Source organism: Ursus maritimus, unplaced genomic scaffold (genome assembly GCF_017311325.1).
Source record: "Ursus maritimus isolate PB19 unplaced genomic scaffold, ASM1731132v1 scaffold_22, whole genome shotgun sequence".
Classification (NCBI taxonomy): domain Eukaryota; kingdom Metazoa; phylum Chordata; class Mammalia; order Carnivora; family Ursidae; genus Ursus; species Ursus maritimus.
The window spans coordinates 19,544,006-19,567,734 of NW_024424675.1; the positions used below are offsets into that span (position 1 = coordinate 19,544,006).

General features: G+C 41.1%; 1 protein-coding gene across 2 annotated transcripts in view; it reads right to left on the reverse strand.

The window, feature by feature from the left end:
• Window positions 1-23,194, reverse strand: part of PTPRA (protein tyrosine phosphatase receptor type A) — a 150,947-nt gene extending 127,753 nt beyond the window's left edge. For both annotated transcript variants that reach the window (XM_040638065.1, XM_040638064.1), the window contains exon 1: window positions 23,115-23,194. The gene's annotated coding sequence lies outside the window, so the exon portion shown is untranslated. The remainder of the gene's footprint in view (window positions 1-23,114) is intronic.
• Window positions 23,195-23,729: the final 535 nt, after the last annotated feature.

The window sequence follows — 23,729 nt, forward strand, 5'->3', positions numbered from 1 at the left end:
AGTGATCAGGGGCGCCTGGGTGGCACAGCGGTTAAGCGTCTGCCTTCGGCTCAGGGCGTGATCCTGGTATTCTGGGATCGAGCCCCACATCAGGCTCCTCCGCTATGAGCCTGCTTCTTCCTCTCCCACTCCCCCTGCTTGTGTTCCCTCTCTCGCTGGCTGTCTCTATCTCTGTCAAATAAATAAATAAAATCTTAAAAAAAAAGAAAAGTAAGTGATCAAAGAATGATGGGGACATGAAAAAAAGACATAGAAGCTGGCCTGAAAGGGTTCCCACTGGCCAAATCAGAGATGATTTGGGCATCAAAACAAATGAAAAATTAGTAAAACAGGAATCCAGGAGTCCAAGCTGATATGTTTAAATGATTTTTTTAAAAACAGGGAGAGAAAGCTTTTCTTTACAGTGAAATGCCAAATTATGAATGTTGGAAGGAATGATGAAATTTTTAAAATACACCATCTGGCAACCACTTAGTAATAACTGATTCAGGCACAAATCATCAATGGATGCAAAAACTAGTAGGTGAAAATTTGATGAGAAATGGGCTATTTATACAGCCTCGAAGTATCACGTCACAAAATACATATTATTTACTTATTAATTAGTAAGGGCAAAACACTTTTGAACTAACTTACAGTATAGAAACCTGTCATCTTAACCAAGTGATAAAATTTCACATAACCAGTGATGGGACAAGGTGGCAAGTGCCTCCTGATACAATGTAGTGAAAAGAACACATCATGTCTGTGGCGTTCCCACCAAAAATGCATAATCTAAATCTATTTATGAGGAAACATCAGACTAACCCAAACTGAGCAATATTTTACAAAGTAAGTGGCCTATTCAAAATTGTCAAGATAACAAAAACATGTGAAAACTGAGGAACTATTCAAAATTGAAGGAGACCAAAGAGGCATGACAACTAAAGGCAGGCCTGTGAATGATCTCTGAATCTGAGTTACAAGTAGAAAGGGAAGAGGTTTTTCTGCTTTTGTTTTTTGAGAGAGGAGCTGATTTTTTATTGTTCTTTTGGGTTTTTTTTATTTTTGCTGTAAAGAACATAATTGGGAGATCAGTGAAATGTGAGTGGTGTGGTGTCTGTGAATTAGATAGCAGCATTATATCAATATTTAGTTCCTGATTTTAATGGGTGTGCTGCGGTTATACAGAAGAGTATCCCTGTTTTTAGGAAATACACACTGATTTGGAGGTGACACAGCATTATGACTGCAACTTATTTCTCAAATGATTCAGAAAAACTGTATAAACAGGGGCGTCCGGCTGGCTCAGTTGATTGGGTGGCCAACTCTTGATTTCGGCTCAGATCATGATCTCAGGGTTCTGCAATCAAGCCCTGGGATGATCTCTGCACTCAGTGGGGAGTCTGCTCAAGGATTTTCTCTCTCTCCCTCTCCCTTTGCCCCACCCCACCTTCGCTCACTTGTGCAATGCACGCACACACTCTAGTAAGTAAATCTTTAAAAAAGAAGAAAAACTGGGGGCGCCTGGGTGGATCAGTTGTTAAGCGTCTGCCTTTGGCTCAGGGCATGATCCCAGGGTCCTGGGGTTGAGCCCCACATCGGGCTCCCTGCTCTGCTGGGAGGCTGCTTCTTCCTCTCCCACTCCCCTTGCTTGTGTTCCCTCTCTCACTCTCTCTGTCAAATAAATCAATAAAATCTTTAAAAAAAAAAGGAAGAAGAAAAACTGTATAAACAGAAGGATAAAGTGACAGAGATAAGGCAATTGTGGTAAAACTTAACATTAATAATATGGCATCCGGAGGAAGGATATACTAGGCCAAATAAATATTAACAATTTCCAAAGGACTGAAATCATATAAATCCTATCTTTAACCACAGTGCATTAATCTGTAAAACCATTACAAAAAGATAATTAGAAAAACCTCACGTTTGAAAGCTAAAAGGCATACTTATGAATAACCCACTGACCAAAGAAGGAAACCACAATGAAGTTCGAAAATAGTCTCAACTATATTAAAAAAAAAAAACCCTACCAAATCCATACAAAATATTAGTAATCTGATGCCAACAACATATAAGATAAAAAAGGTAATACAGTACATATGGGGACCAAATTGTGTTTAATGTTAAGAATTAGTGAAAGGTAGCTGCCAAGAGATAGGGGAAGGAGAAGGAGAAGTTACTGTTTAAACGGTATAGAGTTTCAGTTGCAGACGATGCCAAAGTTCTGGAGATGGATGGTGGTGACAGCAGCACAACAATCAATGTGAATGTACACTGAAATATGCACTTAAAAATAGTTAAAATGGGGGGCGTCTGGGCGGCTCAGTTGGTTAACTGTCTGCCTTTGGCTCAGGTCATGATCCCAGGAGAAGCCTGCTTCTCCCTTTCCCTCTGCCTGCCACTCCCCCGTTGGTGCTCGCTCTGTCACTTAAATTTTAAAAATCAATCAATCATAAAAATGGGGGCGCCTGGCGGGCTCAGTTTGGTAGACTCTTGATTTCTGGGTCATGAGTTCAAAGCCCCATTGAGTAAATAAATTTCTTTAAAAAAAATAAAAAAGTTAAAATGGTAAATTCTGTTATGTATATTCTACAATAAAATTTAGATAAACAAGGGCGCCTGGGTGGCTCAGATGGTTAAGCATCTGCCTTCTGCTCAGGTTGTGATCCCAGAGTCCTGGGATCGACCTCCGCATCGGGTTCCCTGCTCGGGTGGGGAGGCTGCTTCTCCCTCTCCTTCTACTCTTACCCCTGCTTGTGCTCTCTTGCTCTGTCAAATAAATAAATCTTTAAAAAAAAAAAAAAATGAAGCAAAAATTGGATAAATAATGAGCTTAAAAGAAAACTTTTTACTTCTAAAAAACTGATTAAGGTAACTTATATTGACAATTAAAAGAAAAATCATATGAATATTAATAAATGCAGAAAAAGCATGGGCTATAATCCAACATCCATTCATAAAAAACTCTTTGCAGAAAAGGAATGGAAGGGGACTTCTTTAATCTGATATGTGGAATCTACAGCCAAACCACCCTAAGAATCACAGGGTTGGATTCAACAGACTACCAGATTAGGTAACACTGAATGGAATACAAAACCTTGCACCCTTCTTTCAAAATTCTATCACAATTATTTGAAATGTAAAAGACCAAAAAATAAGTTTTCTTCTCTGTGCTAATACTGTTTTGATGTCAAGAACAATTACCTCAACAGAAAAACAGGTCTTCTAAGCTACTGTTAGAAAAAAAAAGGCTAAGATCAACAACTTCGTGGTTTGGGTTTTTTTTTTTTTTTAAGATTTTATTTATTTATTTATTTATTTGACAGAGAGAGAGAGAGAGAGAGGCAGTGAGAGAGGGAACACAAGCAGGGGGAATGGGAGAGGAAGAAGCAGGCTCCCAGCGGAAGAGCCTGATGCGGGGCTCGATCCCAGAACGCCGGGATCACGCCCTGAGCCGAAGGCAGATGCTTAACGACTGAGCCACCCAGGCACCCCTAAGATCAACAACTTTGAAATCAAAATCATCATTTGGGGCAGGAAGTTAATATCCAACAATTTCTTTAAATAGCAGAATTCTGTTTTCTAGAGTTACCTTTTCCAAAAGACTTATCTTGCTAGACTCACCAGAAAATTGTGGTATTTGAAATTAGGAATTTCACATTTCATGTAACATCTTAACTATACTTACAATAACTGGGTACTTCGTCTTTGACATTTTTGCAGACTAAACTCATTCAAATCATCCTCTCTTCAACTGCAGAGAAGTTTGGGGTCTGGTCTATCCATTCATTTGTGGGTGGGTGTAGCTCACCTCTCCGGTAAGCACCTCAGTCAGGCCTACAGTTGCTCCGTGTCAAGACAGAGTCACCACCTATTCAAGGCAGTGTTGTCTTTTTTTTTTAATTAAAGTTTTTGTTTTTAAGATTTTTTAAAAAATGTATTTGCTTGAGAGAGAGCAAGAGAGAGCGAGCACAAAAGGAGAGGGAGAAGCAGACTCCAGCTGAGCAGAGAGCCCAATGTGGGGCTTGAACCCAGGACTCAGAAATCACGACTTGAGCCAAAGGCAGATGCTTAACTGACTGAGCCACCCAGGCACCCCAGCAGTGTTGCCTTTAGATTCTTTCATTTTCAAAGTAGGTTGAGTTTGCCATTAATGAGCAATTATACTCATGATTTCAAAGTTTCTTTTTCTAATTCAATAAAAGTCAGTGACGAGAAATGCGTAGAAAACTGCCTTTCATTTGGGCATTTGTTGACTCTGGTTAGAATGAGCAAAGCTGTAACAAGACCTATAACAAAATCACTACTAGGATGCCTGGATGGCTCAGTTGGTTGAGGGTCTGTCTTCAGCTTGGGTCCTGATCCCAGAACCAGTCCTGGGACTGAGTCCCATATGGGGCTCCTTGCTCAGTGTGCAGCCTGCTTCTGCCTCTCCCTGCCACTCCCCCTGCTTGTGCTCTGTCAAATAAATAAATAAAATCTTAAATAAATAAATAGGCAAACCGAAAACAAAATATTCCTTTAAAAAAAAATCATTACTGCAGGGCTTCTTGAGTTTGAGAGATACCCTTTTCAAAAGGAAAGCAAAAGGCTTTTGTGTTTTTTTTTTTAAGATTTTATTTATTTATTTATTTATTTATTTATTTATTTATTTGAGAGAGAGAGAGGGAGAGCACAGAGGGAGAAGCAAACTTCCCACTGAGCAGAGAGCCTGGTGCGGGGCATGATCCCAGACCCTGGGATCATGACCTGAGCTGAAGGCAGACACTTAACCAACTGAGCCACCCAGGCGCCCCAGAAAACAAAATTCTTAACACACCTCCAATGCTAAGTTAAATTTTTAAATTAATGAATATAAACATAAAGCTAAGATACACAGCTGAAACAAATTTACAAATTTAATATAAAACTAATGAAATTCAAATTAATCATTAATAGATAACAAGAGATTTAATCCTGAAATTAAGTCACCATTCACAACATAAATATGGTATAACAGGTTTTTTTTAGCTTGGCATGCCTAAACTTGGCATGCCATATGCTATCAATTCATCACTTTCTCATTCAAACAAATGCAATGAAGTTGCCCTATGTGCCCAGCACGACTTGGCCTTCCACTGGTCCCACAAACTATTTACTTACAAATAAAGAAGTATATAACCAATGACCCTAAAAATACACACAAACATAAGCACTGACATTGTGCGGCAATACTCAGATACAAGATAGGTAATCATTATACACTTATATTTCAGATTACTGAAATTTAAAAAATTGTTTCTCTCCAAAATATATCCAAGGACCCCCATTTGAGCTATTGCACTACAGTATGACTACAGAGGTATTACTGGAAACATCCTCCACCATATCACACAATGTCCCTTTTAGGAGGAAAATACCGCAAACCTTAGTGCCAGTAAAGGCTGTTTTTCACTACTGATGATGGTTTATAGCATGTAAGCCCAGTGGATCTCTTGGAACCNNTCTGCCTTGGCTATTTTAACTTGAGACCTCAATACATAGTCTTTTTTAAATGACTGCTCAGGGGACACCTGGGTGGTTCAGTTGGTTAAGTAGCCGACTCTAGATTTCGGCTCAGGTCATGCTCTCAGGGTTCTGGGATCGAGCCCTACATCAGTGTGGAGTCAGCTTGTCCCTCTCCCTCTGCTCCTCCCCCTATTCACGTGTGTGAGCTCCATCTCTAAAATAAATAAAATCTTTAAAAAAAAATAAAATAAATGATTGTTCAGGATCTAATGAACTGCACTCTCTATACTAACAACCCCAGGCTGCCTCTCTCTTACCATGAGACCTTTATTTTCCCTATACTCTGACTTTTTAAATACATATGTGTATATATTTAAAATTTGTCCTTATTTAGTAGGTACTCAGACACCATTATAAAATTCAAAAAATATTTAAAAATACACTGACTAGAAGGTATCCTTCCGGGACACCTGGGTCGCTCAGTCATTAAGCGTCTGCCATCGGCTCAGGTCCTGGGATCGAGCCTGGGCCCAGGGTCCTGGGATCCAGCCCCGCACAGCGGGAAGCCAGCTTCTCCCTGTCCCATTCCCCCTGCCTGTGTTTCCTCTCTCACTGTGTCTCTATCAAATAAATAAATAATATCTTAAAAAAAAAAATAGAAGGTATCTCTCCCACCATCCCTCCACTACCCCAGCTCCCAGAGGTAATTATTATTACCAGTTTCTCCAGTATCTTTCTAGAGAGCTTCTACACACACACACACACTAGTTTTTATATATTTCAGCAAATTACTTCAAATTCTCCTCAGAATGAGCTAGACCATAAGTACTTCCTTCCCTGGCCATAATATTTTAGAAATTAGTGTTTTAGAATTAAGTAACTTTAGAGATAGAAGGATCTTAAACCATCAAGTTCCTTATCACTTTACAGATGAAGAAACTGTGACCCAGAGAGACTTAGGTAAAGAGAGACAGCTAATTAGTATTGCCAGAAATAGAGCTGAAGTCTGCCGATTCCAAGTCCCTCTTTATCCAAGGGTACTCATATTCCTTCACATTTTCCATAATCACCAAGTGTTTAATCTCCCTTAGCCATATGCAAATGGAAGCAGGAAGTCCCCCTTGGGGATCTTTTCTCAGGGGGACAAAACATTGTTTATTTGTAAGTTGTTTAGTCACCATCTGTACAAACACAGATTTGTCCACATCAAATCCAACAATACAGATACATCATCACTAATATTCTTGGTAATTTCCAAGAAACAAAGCTGAAATTTAGTGTAGACACACAGCCCTACAAATCATTAAAAGAAAAAAATGTTATTATATTCTTGACTTCATATTTTGGTTTTAATCAATACCTGTTGCCTAGCACTTCACTCAATGCAATGCAAATGCACTGAAATCTTAATAGAAATAAGACATGCTGGGGGGGGGGCAGGCGTTGGGGGGCTCAGTCAGTTAAGCATCTGCCTTTGGCTCAGGTTATGATCCCGAGGTCCTGGAATGGAGCCTCACATCAGCTCCCTGCTCATCAGGCAGTCTGCTTTTCCCTCTCCCTCTGACCCTCCCTCCTGCTCATGTTCTCACTAGCGCTCGCTCTCACTCTCTCTCTCTCTCTCTCTCAAATGATAAATTTAGAAAAAAAAAAAAACTTAAAAAAAATTTAAAAAAAGAAATAAGACATGCTCATCAATAAATAATTGTCCTCAATAAACTACCAGGAAATTAGACATGAAAACAAGTAATTAAAATACACTGTGATCAATAGTACAGTTGCGGGGAGCCTCGGTGGCTCAGTCAGTTAGGCATCTGCCTTCGGCTGGGATGGAGTCCCGCATTGGGCTCCCTACTCAGCAAGGGGTCTGCTTCTCCCTCGCCCTCTGTGCTCTCTGTCAAATAAATAAATAAAATCTTCTTTAAAAAGAAAAACCAACATTTTATTTATTTATTTGACAGAGAGAGAGACAGCCAGTGAGAGAGGGAACCCAAGCAGGGGGAGTGGGAGAGGAAGAAGCAGGCTCCCAGTGGAGCAGGGAGCCCGATGTTGGGCTCAATCCTAGAACACTGGGATCACGCCCTGAGCTGAAGGCAGACGCTTAACGACTGAGCCACCCAGGTGACCCTAAATAAAATCTTCTAAAAAAAAAAAAAATAGTACAGTCGTTTTGCCAAAACTAAAAGAAGAAAAATATAATCTCTGGGTAAATTCAGGAAACTTCACTAAGTAGGTGACAGACCAGATGGGCCTAGAAGAATAATAGTATGGTTTAAGTTTTTGTTTAATGAATTCGATTTCAAGGAGAAAGATAAACTGAATCATATACGTACAATCCCTGGCAGTTAGAGTGACAGTCACAAACTAGTAGCACAGTGTGTTATAAAAAGAATTGAATGTGAACTGTTTTAGATAGGCCATGGAACCTCCAGTGTGGTACAGAACCCAGTATTTCTACTTTTCTCATACACATCGCCTGCCTGGCCTCCAAAAACATATTTGAATTTGCAACCCCTGACTAAATGCCAAAGATAACAGGGATAAGAGGAGGAAAAAAAAGGCACCTCAAAAACCTTCGGAGTTTTAAGGGCATAATGGGGGTTTAAAGTTTCTTGTTTAAAACTATTTTCCAGTTTGGGAATCAGAAAATAAAACCTACAAAATGAAAAGATGAATAGGAAAAAGCAGGAAATAATAAAAAGACAGCTCTAGATGCTGAGCAAGGTTAGGCTCATTGAAGAGCTAAGTGAACTCACTTGCTGCCAAACTCAAGGTGCAAGTCACATGAATTTGTGCCTCAGCAAAATTACATATTACTACACATTTTGAACCACCAGCATCATTCTAAGAACATTTATCTGCATATGCTAATATGTGATTATACAATATAAACGTATAGATTATCACATTACATAGTAAGTGACTCGACAGAAATAAGCATAGGATTTATATACCTAGATCAGAGTCGGGCTGTCTGTAACGCAATGCTCACTGGAGGAGGTGACCCTCATATAAAGACTTATAATAAAAGAGGGAGATGGTTAGTCCAGCCAAAGGCAGAGGATCTGAAAGAATATAGCACAGTGGGCACAGGAAAAAGGTAAGATTAAAAGGCTAAGAGGGGTTGGACTGCAAAAGCTTGGTCTGATAAGCAGTTTGGATTTTACCCAGAGGATTTTAAACTGGAGAGTGCTGTGATTAGATAAGGAAGTTAAAAAAAGAGTACTCTTAGTAGCAATGTGATAAATGACCTGGAACAAGGAAGTAATAATGAATAGACATCTAGGGAAACTGCAGCAGTCATCTAAGTGAGAAAAAACCTGAACTAAGGGACAAAAGGGATGGAAGAAATTAGAAAAATTTGAGAAATATTGAAGGTAAAACAAGAATACATCACTAACCAGATGAACACCATCATCCGAGTTTCTGGTCTGGGTTACTGGGTTGTGCCACTCATCAAAATTGAGAATATAAAAATAACACATTTAAAGGGAAGATGAGGGCAGTTCTGAGCCTGTTGGTGCCTAGGAAACAGCCCAACGGAGATGAGCAGTAGTAGGCTGTTGGCTATCATCCAGTCTGTGCCGAGGACAAATTTTCTCCTCATTAGCAAGGAGCTGGAAGCTGAAATCATGGGCTTAGGCATGGGCCTCCAGGAAGATTATGTAGGATGAAACACAAGAGGCTGAGGATGGAAATATTTCGTAAGTCCAAGAGTGATCAGAGAAGAGGGGCTTAAGGGAACCCAGGAGTGGCCACAGAGGTATAGAAAAACCAGGACACTCTGTCAAAGAATGCCTGGAAAGATAGTTCAGAGAGTAAATACATTTACACTTAATATTTACACAGTTCTTTTCCCTCTCTTTTCCCTCTCCCATCCCTTCTACATTTTCCCATTTCCTCCTTTACTGGGTAAATGACATTACAACTCTGGAAGAAAAAGATATGAACAACAAGAAGAGGTATATCAAACACACAGTACTAATACTTTCGGTTAAGTTTTAGGATATGTGGTTTTTACATGTGGGTAATTCAGATTCAGCTAGTGAAAAGCACTGGAAGCCTTAAGAGAGTCTGCTTTACTAAATTTGTAAGTTTAATTTCTCAGCATTGCTCAAGTGCTTAAGGAGATTCTGCTTGTTAAGGTGGCAACTCTGAACTATCAAGGACTAGTGCTTGACAGACTGAATGTATAAGTGTATTTTAAACATCCAAGGAAATGTAATTTACTAACAAAGGAATATGGAAGAATTTAATCTGTTAAACTTGAATAAACATTAATTAAACAGTGAGTACAAGTTATTGCTCTTATTTCTATACAAAAATTACAATGCTTATGGGGCACCTGGTTAAGCGTCTGACTTCAGCTCAGGTCATGATCTCGGGGGTCCTGGGATGGAGTCCAGCACCAGGCTCCCAGCTCAGTGGGGAGTTTGCTTGTCCTTCTCCCTATGCCCCTCCCCCTGTTCATGCCCTTCCTCTCTCTCAAATAAACAAAATCTTTTAAAAAAATTATAATGCTTACAAGTACAATAACAAGACTAAAGGAAAACTAAATTTTTTGACACTTAAATAAACTGAATATTAATTTAAACCCAAGTAATTTTAAGTAGTCCTTTCTGTGCACAAAAGCCCCACTCAGATGTTAAAAAAACAGATTAAGTGAGCTGCTGTTAACCACCACTTGCTCTACAATAGCCTTCAAAACAGAACCTTTGAAAACTAAGTGCAACTGAATAAATATTATTTAAGCAATCTCACCCACTAACACTAGAGAAAGAACTGAACTCCACATAACCCCCACCACTCCTTACCCAAAGGTAAGAACAGCACATCCCAATCTGCTTTAACACCCCTTTTCATAAACATAAAATGCTCATACCCTCCTTTAATGTTAGCTGAAATGTCAAACAAGAAACATTGTATGGGGGGGGCACCTGGGTGGCTCAGTCAGTTAAGCATCGGACTTGGTTTCAGCTCAGGTCATGATCTCAGGGTCATGAGATCAGGCCCCCAGATGGCTCCTCACTCAGTATGGAGGTCTGCTTAAGATTCTTTCCCCCTGGGACGCCTGGGTGGCTCAGTTGGTTAAGCATCTGCCTTTGGCTCTGGTCATGATCCCAGGGTCCTGGTGTCCAGTCCCGCATCAGGGTCCTTGCTCCTCGGGGAGCCTGCTTCTCCCTCTGCCTGCCGCTCCCCCTGCTTGTGCGCTCCCTCTCCCTCTCTCTCTCTGGCAAATAAATAAATATATTTAAAAAAAAAAAAAAGATTCTTTACCCCTCCCTCTCCCTCTGTCCTTCCCCCTGTTCATGTACACTCTCTCTCTCTCTCTCTCTCTCTCTCTCTCTCTCGCCCTCTCTAAGAATAAAATCTTTAAAAAAGGGGAGTGGGGGCACATGGGTGGTTCAGATGGTTAAGCGGCTAACTCTTGATTTCCGCTCAGGTCATGATCTCAGGGTCCGGGGATCAAACCCAGTGTCGGGCTCCACGATCAGTACAGAGTCTGTTTAAGGATTCTCTCTCTCCCTCTCCCTCTGCCCCCTCACCCCTATGTTGTCACACACACACACTCTCTCTCTAAAATCAATAAATAAATCTTAAAAAAAAATAAAGAAAGAAAAGAAACACATTGTATGGGTGTGTACTATTTCTGGAAGGTTTCACAAGTTTCACAGTACTTGGGGATGCCCCTGGAAAGGGGAACTTAGAAAATGGGGGAGAATTACCTTTTATTGTATATTTTTAGTACACAATAAAAATATTGGAATATTTTAACATACACATGTATTAATTATTCAAATGCATACATGATTTTAAATGAAGCCAAATTTTAAAATACAAACACTGACTAAAAAACATAAAACCAAGTTCTTTTCTTTTTTCAAAGAATGCTTTTTCAAACTTGCCTCCTCTCCACCAGACACCCACTATTGAAAATCACTGCCTTAGAGGTTCACTGCCAACAGCACTACTGTACAAACTACAAGAAAAAGAATCTTCTATGACTTCTGTCAACTAGTAGCAAAACCCTGGGCAGGCTAGCACCCCAGACTGAGAAAAGAGAGAAACACCAGCTGGAAGTCACTGTGAATTTAGCCCCTGTCAACATATATGCAGGTTTAGGCGGGCAGTAAGGAGCACTGGAGAGCAGAGGTCTCACAGAGAAAGCAGGCTGATGCACTGAATCAGGGACTGGCCTCCCTCCCTGATAGGTGGGTAAAGCATTCACATCACTGGAGACATGGAAAGGACCACCAGGAGAACAGAAGCATCCCTGTAAAAGCTCTGCCACCCCTCCCCCAGTTCCTTTTAGAACAGTTGAAGTCCTGGAACTATTCCACATTGCTCTGGTAACAGTACTGCTGATACATCAATGGAAGACATTTTCTTTATTAACGGGTAGTATTAATGTACTTACAGTATTATATTAAGCCGTTTCAAGTTCTTCCCACACACAGCAGCTCAGTTCATTAACAATCATCTCTCTTAAAAAGCCTGGGTTCTGGAAACCTACTAACATTTCTATTTCTTAAATCATACTTATTCACCTGGGCTGCCAGGATGGCGCAGTCAGTTAAGAGTCTGACTCTTGGTTTCGGCTTGGGTCATGATCTCAGGGTCATGAAATCAAGCCCTGTGTCAGGCTCCATGCTCATCACGGAGCCTCCTTGAGATTTTCTCTCCCTCTCCCTCTCGTGCACTCACGTGCACACTCAAAAAAGAAGTCATAATTATCCACCTATCTCCCTCCCCATCTCCATCCCCACTCCCCTGACCCCAAATCAGTCCAGAATGCCACCATTCCTGGCCAAATCTGCTCTAACAATCACCAAATCAGTCTCTATGCTCTATCCAGTTCATTCTCCACAGTAATGACAAACCTTCTGACTACAGACCAGCCAATCAATCCATGTGCACACCCCCAACAACTGTTCACCTATAAATATGATAAAGGTACTATACATGTGAACACTACAAAACATTCACTTTCAAATAACAGAATAATGATCACAATTATGGTTTTTATATGGGTAAGTATATGCTAAGTATAAAAACTGCTATCACTAATATATTATTAAACTTATCTTAAAAATATTAGTGTGGCCCATATAATTAAATATTTCTCACTATGCTTGAAAAACCTCATTCTAATACTTCATGACAGAGCAATCTAAAAGATGGTCTCAAGTCAATACTTGGTTTTAATGGCTATCATAGCCAAAAAGAAACATGGGTTCAAAAGGAAGGAACGCTATGGCAGTGCTTACTAAATCGTGATATTTATTTTTCCAACCCCAACCATTATGGATATGAATATCCAACCATATCCTACCCCAAACATTTTCCTTTAAATCTGACTGGCAAATGTTCACCTTCCCTGATGTAATTACTCTTGAAAACTAATCAGAAGACGGTATATTTTTTTATTTCTAACAAATGAATTTGAAACCCACTAAAACTATTCACTTGGAGTATTTTAACTTTTAGTATGGAAAATTTGAAGCATACACAAAAGAAGTGCAAACTCTATAATAAACTCTTTTATGCCTATTAACCAGCTTATGATAAAGTATCTATAAACGTTCAAGCACAATGAATTATTTTTCAGAGAGAAATACTTCAGTACTTACCTCTAAGAGAAAGGAATCTTTCAATATATTATCATACTTTAAAATAATTGTTTAGAAACCATCTAATGTACAGATGATATTCAAATTATTCCCAATGGTTTCATAAATTTTTTTTTTTTTTTTTTTTTAGGGATTTCTGGGTGGCTCAGTTGGTTAAGTGTCTGCCTTCGGCTCAGGTCATGATCCCAGGGTCCTAGGATTGAGTTCCACATTGGGCTCCTTGCTCAGGGGGAGCCAGCTTCTCCCTCTGCCCGCTGCTCCCTTGCTTGTGCTCGCTTGCTCTAACGATAAATAAAATCTTTAAAAATATACATATGTCTTTTTTTTAAAAAGATTTAAGTAATCTCTATACCCCATGTGGGGCTTAAACTCACGACCCCAAGATCAAGATTCAGACACTCCCGAATGAGACAGCCAGGCGCCCCTCATAAATATCTTTTTACAGTTGGTTTGTATGAAACAGAATCTAAACAAGGTCTACGTATTAATTACACTGAGTGAATAGGTCTCTAGTCTTTTCTAATCTGTAATAATCCCTCCAATTTTTTGCATTTATGTGAAGCAACTGGGTTGGTTCTTCTACAGAATTTCTCACATTATGATTTTCTAACTACATTCTGTAAACATAGTTAGATCCAGAAGTTTAATTAAGACTCAGGTTTGATTTTGTAGGGGAGACAGTATTTCATGAATGGTGTTATATTTTTTCCTATTGTACCACACTAAAGGAATATAAGGTTTGGTTGTATCCACTTTGGAGATAACATAATTGATCAGAAGATTGTCAGCCTGATCCTTCTATTATTATAGAGTTCTCTAATGGCTTTAACAACCACTCATGATCAATGTCTAGGTCCTTTATTTCATTAGATCACCCAGATTTTTTTTTAGAAATACATTTGGAGATTTTTATCAGGTAACAAATTTATGTTTCCAAGTTTTTCATGTGTAAAATTATGAGAGTTTTTATAGGTGTAACAAAATAGCAATGAGATCATGAGTCATCAGGGAAATGCAAATCAAAACCACAATGAGATACCACTTCACACCCACTAAGACAGCTACAATGAAAAAGACAGAGGGGGCTAGGGCACCTGGGTGGCGCAGTCATTAAGCGTCTGCCTTTGGCTCAGGGCGTGATCCTGGCGTTCTGGGATCGAGCCCCACATCAGGCTCCTGTGCTAGGAGCCTGCTTCTTCCTCTCCCACTCCCCCTGCTTGTGTTCCCTCTCTCGCTGGCTGTCTCTGTCAAATAAATAAAACAAAATCTTTAAAAAAAAAAAAAAAAAAGACAGAGGGGGCGCTTGGCTGACTCAGATGGCGGACCCCACCGCTCTTGATCTTGGGGTTGTGAGTTCCAGCCACGCGACTCTTGATCTTCGGGTTTTGAGTTCCAGCCCCACACTGGCGTGGAGACTACTTAAAAAAAAAAAAAAGAGAGTAACAAGTGTTGCTGATGATATGGAGAAACTGGAGCCTTCGTGCATTGCTGCTGGGAACTGTAAAATGGTGCAGCTGCTTTAGAAAAGTTTTGGCAGCTCCTCTACAAGTTAAACAGTTATCACCATTTAACCCAGCAATTCCACTCCTAGATATATACCCAAGAGAAATGAAAAGATATGTCCACACAGAAACATCTACATGTTCATAACGAAATTCACAAGAGGCAAAAAGGGGAAACAACCCAAATGTTCACTGATTAATGGATAACAAAACTGGTATATTCATACAATGGAACATTATATTATTGAGCTACAAAAAGCAATGAATTACTGATACATGCCACACATGGATGAACCCCAAAAACATTACGCTAAGTAAAAGTCACACATTGAAGGATTCCATTTATATGATGTGTCCAGAACAGGCACATCCATAGACAGAAAGATAACTGACTGCCAGAGGCTAGGGGAAGGGCTGAATGGAGAATGAAGCTAATGGGTGCAGAATTTCTTCTTGGGATAACGAAAATGTTCGGAAATTAGATGGTGATGATGACTGCACAACTTCAAGAATATACTAAAAACCACTGAACAGTACATTTTAAAAGGGTGTATTTAAGATTTATTCATTTGAGAGAGACAGAGAGTGAGCACACTCACACGGCGGGGGCGGGGGGGGGGGCCTCAATCTCATGACCCTGAGGTCATGAACTGAGCAGAAACCAAGAGTCAGACACTTAACCAACTGAGCCACCCAGGCGCCCCTAAAACGGTGACTTTATGATACGTAAACTATATTTCAATAAAGCTATTTTTTAATCACTAGGAAAAGGCTATTGCATAGCACATTTCTTTATAAGAAAAAAAGCAGTTATTTTTCAGTCACTGTTAAAATAACAACTTTACTTGAGACAGATTAAGGATATTAGTTTTTCAAATAATATTTGCCAAGGAGCACATACAGAAAAAGTCAAATTTTTTGTAAAAGAAAAATGCAAAAAAAGAAAGTGAAATGCATAACATCAATTTTACTACAAGATAGCCAACATATGATAACCTGCCTCAATAATCATTAAGTGGCAGTGAATGAATTTCATCCTTTTATTTGGTCAAAGCAGCTGTCTGTCAATAGTTTACATTTAGACAATGATTTAACATAGCAATGTTACTAAGGCAGTCATTTACTATTAAGAAAATGTCTTCTCCAGTACAACCTTCCTCCAGTAGCTCACAAAAGATGTGATTTTGGGGGAATTTAGTTATTAAAAGAAAATCTAGCAAATACTAACACATGATAGAAGCTTCTATACTTTTATAACTACATATATATAGCAAACCTCCCACACTGCAAAATTTGTCCCAATATTGTTCAAATCTTCAGCAACATTTTCTATTCATTGTACAAGAGTATTTGCTGAAAAAGGAATGCATTTTGGTTTCTTGACATATTGTTTTCCAGTCTTTTTTAAAGCAAGCCTTTTAGGGGGTGGGGTGCAACAGGAAGAACCTGTCAATGGTATGTGCCTTTCTGTCTTTCATAAGAACAAGAAACCTCAAAATATATACTTTAATCACTGGGTTAGTAAAATTATGTACAGCATCTGACTGAATAGCCTATGACTTTAAACATCACTGGAAAGAGAAAAATGCAGAGGTTCTCTTTATGCTCCATATGCTTAGTTTTCAAATGTCCTGGTACTAATGACAGCCTTGTATTTTATGATTTTATATCACAAGGTTCTACTTACTCTTAAAATAAGATTCCTAATAATGACCAAGGATGTAAATGCATGTTTCAAATAGGCTTCCTGATACTTTCTAATGTAATAAAAGCTGACGTATTTAAACTGATTTAATTGCTCAGCGACAGTTTGTAATAGGAGTTGAACAAGGGTCAGCTCTGCCGTTGTTTGCTTCTGCTTGCATTATTAGGATTTTCTTCAGTCACTGGTTTCTTTGCAGAAATTGTTTTAAGCCACTTGTCCATTTTGTGAAGGTTACTTTAATTTAAAAAAAAACACTAGGTAATATAAACTGTTATCAATGTTGCAATACACTGAAAGGAAATCTATGACTATGGCTGTGCTTGCTCACTGCAGAACTCCCTTCTCTTCCTTCAGGACACCCAAAGTTCTACAGATAACACAGTGCACTGACTTACAGACCCAAGAAGATGCAGTGACAATCCCTAAATTTAATGTTTTACCATTTTTTAGATAAAAATAATAAAAAGCTCTAAAATTTCCCCCAGCATCCCAGTGAGTCATCTTATCTACCTCACTTTGAAAACTACCGCTCTAGATTGCAGGCATAGTGAACTTTTTACAACTGCAAATCAGATCAGTTCACTCTCCTCCTTATCATCCTATAATGGCTTAGCTCTGCCTTCAGGATGAAGTCCAAAATCCCAGCATGTTACATAGGGCCCTTAATTCTGGCTCCTGCATCTCTCTAGTCCAGTGGTTCTCAACCCTGGATGCATATGGGAAACACTTGGGGACTTAAAAATATTTATACATTCTCAGGTCCCACCCTAGACCAATTAAATCAAAATACCTGGGGGGTGGGGTATTTGCATCCCTGATTTTTTAAGTTTCCCAGGTGAATCTAAAGTGCAGTCAGCGTGAAGAACTACCCCTCTTAATCACCAACGTCTCAATTAGGCCTTGTTACTCCAAATGTGATCCACCCACCAGCAGCATCTGCCTCACCAGGGAGCTGGTTAGTAATGCAGAATCCCAAGTCCCACCCCAGACATACTGAATCAGGACTTGGCATTTTAACAAGGTCTCCAGATGGTTCATGTGAACATTCAAGTTAGAGAAGCAATGCCCTAAGGTACCAAACCCCTTCCCAGCTCAGGGCCTTCATAAGTATTGTCTAATACTGAACCTCTCTGGCATTAGCCCACAAATGGGAAAGGATAGACATCACATCCATGCTACTCTGGGATATCCCCAGCTTCTGGCACAATGTCTACTATTTTCAGTTGAACAGCATCTAGTCTCACGTTTCATATCTGTATGATCTTATCCTAAATTTCCAAAACATTTCTGACCTATTAACCATGTCTTTCTTCAAAAATAAGTTGCCTTTAGATACATAACTGTTGGATACTATAAATTAAGCCTAATTCCAAGTACCAGTATATTTCAGTTGAATTAATAAAATCAAGTATTAGGTTGTGTTTGTAATAGCATTGGCTGGACTGTCAGGCAACAGGGCCACATAAATTGTTGATGGTATTATAATTTAGTTCAACCTTTCCAGATAGCGATTTGGAACCGCAACTGTAACCTGACTCAGTGAACCCATTTTAGGGGCAAGAGTCCAAGAAAATAATCCAAAAGAAGTATTTGAGCAAGGGTGCTCAAAAGTACCATTTATGGGGCACCTAGCTGGCTCAGTCAGTAGAGCATGCAACTCTTGATCTCAGGGTTGTGAGTTCAAGCCCCACGGTAGATACAGAGATTACTTAAAAATACTTTTTTTTTTATTTTTATTTTTTTATTTTTTTAAGGTGGTGGCGGGGTGGGGGGGGGAGCTTGTGCAGAGGAAGAGAGAGAATCTTAAGCAGGTTCCACTCCCACCATGTGAGCCTGACACAGGGCTTGATCCCCAACCCTGGTGCCCCAGTATCTTTTTTTTTTTTTTTTAAGGTTTTATTTTGGGGGGTGGGCACCTGGGTGGCTCAGTCGGTTAAGCGCCTGACTCTTGGTTTCAGCTCAGGTCATGATCTCATGGGTGGACCAAGCCCTCCCTCTCCCTCTGCCCCTTCCCCCGTCCCTGCTCATGCCAGTACATGCTCACTCTCTCTCCCAAATAAATCTTAACAAAAAAGTATAATAGTAAAAAGGATAAAATAAAGGAAAAAATTTAAAAGATTGCACAAACTAGTTATCAATGCACAGATTACTATTCTGTGATTTAAATGAGAAACATAAATGAGTAAATAAAAAATATGTTATTCAAGAATACAACAATCATATCCTGTATATACTGATTATAAATATTTTTTAAAAAAGTATGCCTGTATACTGACACAAACAGATGTGAATTTAAAGTAAATATAGGGGGGCGCCTTGGGGGCGCAGTCGTTAAGCATCTGCCTTTGGCTCAGAGCGTGATCCCTGCGTTCTGGGATCGAGCCCCACATCAGGCTTCTCCGCTAGGAGCCTGCTTCTTCCTCTCCGATTCCCCCTGCTTGTGTTCTCTCTCTCTGTCAAAATAAATAAATAAAATCTTTAAAAAATAATAAAATAAAGTAAATATAGGGGCACCTGCCTGGCTCAGTTGGTAGAGCATGTGACTCTCAATCTCAAGGTCTGCGAGTTCAAGCCCCACCTTGGGTGTGGAGCCTACTTAAAAATAAATAAATATAGTTTGGACAGGAGGATGGGCTAAATAGGTGAGAGGGATTAGGGAGTACACTTGTGATGTATGGAATCACTATACTGTACACCTGAAACTATTGTAACATTGTATGTCAACTGGTATTAAAACTTTAAAAATAAAGCAAATATAGTTTTACACTTAGTAAACTCTCTTTTCTATAGAGAATATATATACATATATCTATGTATATATATATATATTTTTTTAAGTAAACTCTACATCTAACGTGGGACTTGAACTCATGACCCAAGATCAAGGGTTTCACGCTTTACTGACTGAGCCACCCAACTGTCCCTACAGAGAATATATGAAAACAAATTCTGGGGCACCTGGTGGCTCCAATGGTTAAGCATTAGACTCTCGGTTTTAGCTCAGGTCATGGTCTCAGGGTCATGAGATCGAGCCCCATGTCAGGCTCCACGATCAGCATGGAGTCTGCTTGAGAGTCTCTCTCCCTCTCCCTCTGCCCCGTGTGCTTGCATTCTCTTTCTCTAAAATAAGTAAATCTTTTTTACAAAATAAATACGTAAAAATAAAACATATTTTAATGCTGGGTTATTTATGGGTTTGCTGTTCAGTTTTATTAAGTTAGTGTTATATAGTGCTATTTTTGTTGTACTCAGACTCACTAAAAAGACATTTCTTCAGCTCTGGTATTTGGGAACATTTATTAGTTACTGCATTAGAAGTAGAAAGACAAGATCTGTATTTGGCCAGCTTCCTGCTTATAACTCATATTCAAACTTCACCTGCATCTCTTTTTCCACATGAAGGTGGAGAAAAATAATGCAACAATGTTTACAGATCGACTGAGTGCCTCCAATGAAAAGTGCTGGGCAAATACAAATATCAGAACTGCTTAAAAAACAACCACTACCCACACGGACAAGTCACACAAGTCACTTATCCTTCTGAACCTAATGTCTCCCTTTGTAAACTGAAAGAAATCAGTTAAAATCACATGAGAGGAGATTAGGTGAGGGAAAAGTAGGCGTATGATATCTGAAAAAGCATCCCAGGCAATCCTGATGTACCCTCTGATGATGATCCACTGAGTCCCATTCACATTTTTTGGGAGGAGAATGATCAAGTTAGTACAAACACCTTTTTTTTTTTTTAAGTTAGTACAAACACCTTGAAAGGGTGGTGATTTGGCTATATGTCTGAAAATTTTAAATGCACATATATCCTTTAACCCAGTAATTCCATTTTTAGAAATATATTGTTCAGTTAACTTTACACATGAGCTCCTTACAAAGTACTATGTACAAAAACATCCATCTTAACACTGTAATAGAAAAACTTAAATGTGGTTTAACCTGAAGACTAATTACAAATTACAGCGCAACCACACAATGAAAAAAGTAAAAAATGTCAAAAGAAAGAATTAACAGCTTTATATCTACTAATATGGAATGATTTCCTAAATACATTAAAAAGGAAAAAGGTGTGACTGATATGTACCATGCGGGGAGGAATATGGATAGGTAGACACATGTTTATAAAGAAACAGTGTTTATGTAAGGCCACAGAAACTGGAAACTTCAGTCATCTCTGGAGAGTTCAGGGTAGGAGGGAGACTTATTTTCCTCTATGTTCCCTTTTATACTGCTGGAGTGTTTTCTCCTCTTCTTCTTCTTCTTCTTTTTTTTTTTTTCTTTTCTTTTCTGCTGGAGTGTTTTCTCACATGTATTTATCTTTTCCTAAAACTGAGGATTCTCTCTAGGCCTCCCTCTGAGTCTAAGAGGCTATGATTCCACCCCTGCAGGGCCTGAGCATTGCCTCCAAATTGCAGGGGCATCAGCTTCTGGTCCCACACTGCCCCGAAATGACCTTTCCAAAGTTTACTCAGCCCAGAGTCCCTGACTTTAAAATCATCCAGTGGCTCTCCACTGCCCAAACTCGAGACAGCCCTGCAAACTCACCCTAATTTCATCTCCCACCCTTCTCCCCTCTACCCAATCCAGTTGTTTTAATCTCTCCCTGTTCCCCAAGGACAATGGACTCCTTCCACCTCCAAGACCTCACGTGCTGCTCCTTCTTTCCTATATCCTATCTAGTCTACCACACACAAACTCGTATGCAACCTCCGTGACCCAAAGGCCCCCTCCCAGGAAAGGAATGCTCTCTATACAGCCTGACAGATGTTCTGCAACTAGACTGCCAAGATTCAAATCCTGAATATTCCCTCATGTGCCCCCTATATGGCCTCGGTTTCCACCCTTGTCAAACAGGAAAAAGCCCCTACTTGACTGTTGAAAGGATTAAATAAGATAATTCATGGAATGAATTTATTACACAGTCTCTCACAAGGCAAATAAAAGACAATAGATATTATCATTATCACATTCTCAGAGCACTTGTGAGGTATTTGTATCCACCTGCCCTGCATTAGACTGTGAGCTCCTAAAAGGTAAAGATTGGACTTCCTTGCTTTAATTTTGTATCCCAAGCACTTCACCTGGCAAATAGAAGGCACATGAACGCCTTTACTTAAAAGACATGATTAGCCTTTCCGGGTTCTGAATTTCATCCAGATGGTAAACAAGTGGCTAAAAGGTACCCAGTAAACAACCTCCTCGATCCCACATGCTTTAGAATGCATATATTATTAGCCAGGCCGCTTGGGGCAGGCAGAGGTGAAAAGAGACCATGGGGGCTTTGAGCTTTCAGAGACAGTCAAGCAGACTGGAGACCATCGTGATAGGAGACCTGCCGGTTCCTGCCTGCTAACTACTTATGGGGACTGGGTGAGATGGACACTGGGAGATGGGCAATCTGAGATACTAAACATCCAAGATGTGCCAAAGACTCTGCAAGCAGGCCTTCAGGAAACACTCAGCAAAAGATTCTCTTAGCAAGTGGGTACCTGGAAGTAAACAGACAAGAGACATACAGGGGAAGAGATGGGATACGACCTACAAGACAACAGATAGGAAGAATCCTCTTAGCATGGGAAATGGAAAGGTAAACAAGACACAGCTCCTGGCCTCAAGAAGCTTCTCAGATGAGAAGGTCTTTAAAGACAGAGCTAGAGCTTCGCAGATAATGGCAGGGGAGGAAAGAGCAAAGGCATGTGAAGAGGCAGTCAAGCAGTTCCAAATGGCTGGGGATGAGGGAAAGGAGAATCGAAGGATTAAGCTAAAAGTAAATTGAGGCAAGATCATCCAGGGCCTTGTATGACTTGATAAGACATTTTGGGCTTCATTCATCCCACGGGAAAAGGAGAGCGAGGAGTTTTTAAGTAAACAAGTGACAGCATCAGATCTGTGTTTTTTGAAGGAGTGGCCAGGCAGGAAGATGTTCGCCCATCTTCCACCCTCAGTTCTCTCCTCGCCCACCATCTTCTGGTTCTAGGCTGCCTTAACAGCAAGCAGGTGGCAAATGAAGACATCTCCTGGGAGATGTGACTGGTTCTAGAGCACAAATCCCTACCCTGGGTAAAGGTTTCTGAAGGCATTTACCTGCCTAGGGAGGTCTTGAACATTTCTCTTTTCCAGTCTTACAAACATCATCACTGAGCTCAAAACAAACAAACAAACAAAAACCCTCAGCCCTGCCATTATTATTTTTATCTTCAGGAAATACAATTAGGAACGAATTTTCCAAAAAACAATATTCTTTATTTTATTTACCAAAAGTAAAAAGTAAGGGGATCTGCATTCCCAACTGGCTCATTTTGATTTCTGGGCAGCTCTGAGCCCCTATTTCCCTTCTTAGGCAGCCTCGACAGTTGGGAGTGGGCGGAAAAGAGAGGGACCTGGGCCAGGGGCCGAGGGGGGGGGGGGTTAAGGCAAAGAAAAGTTGGTCTCCGCAAGAGCAAATTTTCTCATGCCAGGAGTGCTCTTCTTTCTTTCCATTAAATGGACCCAAGCAAATTCTGTTCTGTTTCAAGTTTCTTCTCTCAGAATGAACTATGGCAGCGCCCTGGCCTGGCCCCAAGAGGACGCACGCAAAGTTCCCGGGCAGTCGAGAGGGGTCGGCGCCCTGTCCGGCACGTTTCCGGGGACCCCCCCTACGGACAGCGCAAGGACGCGGGGTCCGACTGGAGCCGCCTGATGGGTTCTGCCCGGAAAAGAGGGCCTGGGGCTCCGGCCGGTGACCCCTCCCACCCGCGCCCGGGAGCCGCCCCCCCTTGCGGAGCCCACCCGGGCGGCGGCGGGGCCGCGAGCACTCACCGAGTCCGGCGCTGGGCGGGACCGCTGGGAACGAGGACGGCGGCTCCGCCTCGGCTCCGCGGCGGCGTCTCGGCCCGCCACACGCCCTCACGGCCGCCGCCCGGCCCGCGGCTCGGAGCTCCGCGGCGGCGGCGGCGGCCTCGCCTCCATGGCGAGGGGAAGCGGCTGAGGGGCGACTGGGCGGGCGGCGGTGATGGCGGCCGCGGCCCGGGATCCGAGCTGGATGGCGCGCGCGCGTCTCTGTCAGCGCCGCACTCGCCGCAGCCTCGCTCCCGACCCGGCCTTGGCTGTAAGGCGCGTCCTCATTGGCGGTTCAGAGACGGGCGCTGGTTGGCCCACACCGAAAGGGCGTCTCCCGGCCCTCGCGGGCTCCGCCCTTGCGCGCCTCCGAGCGCTCGTTCGCACGCTCGCCTGGGGCGCTGAGCCGCGTCTCACGGTCTCTTAGGCTGAGGAGCTGCCTGGGAGGTGGGCCTGCGCCCGGCGAGCCCCGGAACCTTGGGCAAGCGAGACCCGGGAGCACTGACCACGCGTACACCAACGCCTTCCGCCTCTCTACAGTCCCAGACTCCTGGACGTGGGCCTTCTTCCCAGTTTACAGATGAGGAAACTGAGGCC